This window comes from Drosophila pseudoobscura, chromosome 3 (assembly GCF_009870125.1).
Source record: "Drosophila pseudoobscura strain MV-25-SWS-2005 chromosome 3, UCI_Dpse_MV25, whole genome shotgun sequence".
Lineage (NCBI taxonomy): Eukaryota > Metazoa > Arthropoda > Insecta > Diptera > Drosophilidae > Drosophila > Drosophila pseudoobscura.
Window position 1 is genome coordinate 20,689,251 of NC_046680.1, and position 1,357 is coordinate 20,690,607.

General features: G+C 49.7%; 1 non-coding gene across 1 annotated transcript; it reads right to left on the bottom strand.

The window, feature by feature from the left end:
- Nucleotides 1-654: 654 nt before the first annotated feature.
- On the bottom strand, nucleotides 655-726 carry TRNAA-UGC (transfer RNA alanine (anticodon UGC)). The gene has a single exon. It is a non-coding gene; the product is annotated as a tRNA-Ala (tRNA).
- Between the last annotated feature and the right edge of the window lie 631 nt (nucleotides 727-1,357).

The following is a 1,357-nucleotide window of genomic DNA, read 5'->3' on the forward strand; positions in this document are numbered from 1 at the left end:
ATCATTATGCACTGCTGTCAGATCCAATGACATCTGCGACGGGGGCTTGCACAAGCCCCAAGAGATACTTTATTGATTTCTGTCGGACACTTTGCGCAACCTCAAATCTGAATCCGAATGCTCGGTAACTGGGTAAACATCTTCACCTGCTGCGACTGCCGGCTGCTGCGGCTGCGGCTGCCGTCTGTGGAATATCTCTCTAATGCCTAATGAAAAACCAAAGGCGAATGAAATTTGAAATAAGCGAATGCCGAATGCCGAATGGCGAATGGCGCCACCGCGGAGTGAGCTGCATTTGTTTATGGCCGCCACATTTTGATGATAAATCGCCGATGCCGCGGCTAATTACGCATGGAGTTTGAATGCGGCTCCGCAGTACCAAGTCCAAGTCCCCGGCCTCCGGGCACAGCAAGTAACTGAATTTGTCTTACGCTTAACGCTTAGTTTAGCCCAAAGATAACCGGTCGGACTTAACGATTTCCATTTATTTGTACTTGTCAATGGCAACACGAAGATTTTGATTTCCATATTCATTGGCCCGGTCACCGGCGTGTGCCTAATTAACTGAATATGAAAGACTGGGATTAAGATCTAGATCTTTCGCAGAAAATGTTTGGAAAAAAGAAAAGACAGGCGCAAAAAAAAAAGAATACCTGGAGATGCCGGGGATTGAACCCGGGGCCTCTCACATGCAAAGCGAGCGCTCTACCTCTGAGCTACATCCCCCTGGATAACAGGGGCGGACAAGCCGCCCAAACCAATCCCAATTCTGAGATCTCAATTCGCGAATTCGAAACCACCAACCATCGAACACTCAACAGTCGAATGCCCATTGATAAATAACTGTCATTATGCTGGGACTGAAAGCGATTTTCCCATGGTTCCATGCAGATCACCTCCATGCAATTGCAATATGGCTTGGACCGAGGCTATAAATAAAAATTAATGCATTTAAATAAATTTAGTGCCCCTGGGGCACGAAGGAAGGGGCGCAAACGATACCCCTACTTAGCATATCTGCGGCTATTCGGTATCGTACTCGTATCTCTCTGTGGCCGTGCCTGGGGGTAGGCATTTAGCAAAGTGTCAGTTGCGCACAAGGTTAGGCATTAGAGGCGTCCCACGTCGCCGTCGGGCGGTTGAGTGGGTGGGTGGCTGGCTGGCTGGCTGGCAGGCTGGCTGGCCGCCTTTGGGGCTTAATTAATTTGGTGCAACTTTTTGCACGGCTCGATCCGTGGCTGGGGTCTGGGCCGTGCCCATAGTCGATTGCAGCTTGGCCAATGTGCGCATACATCAAGACAATCGACTGATTGGCAGCTCGCATACATTACGCAAAGCCAAAGCCAAAGCCAAAGCC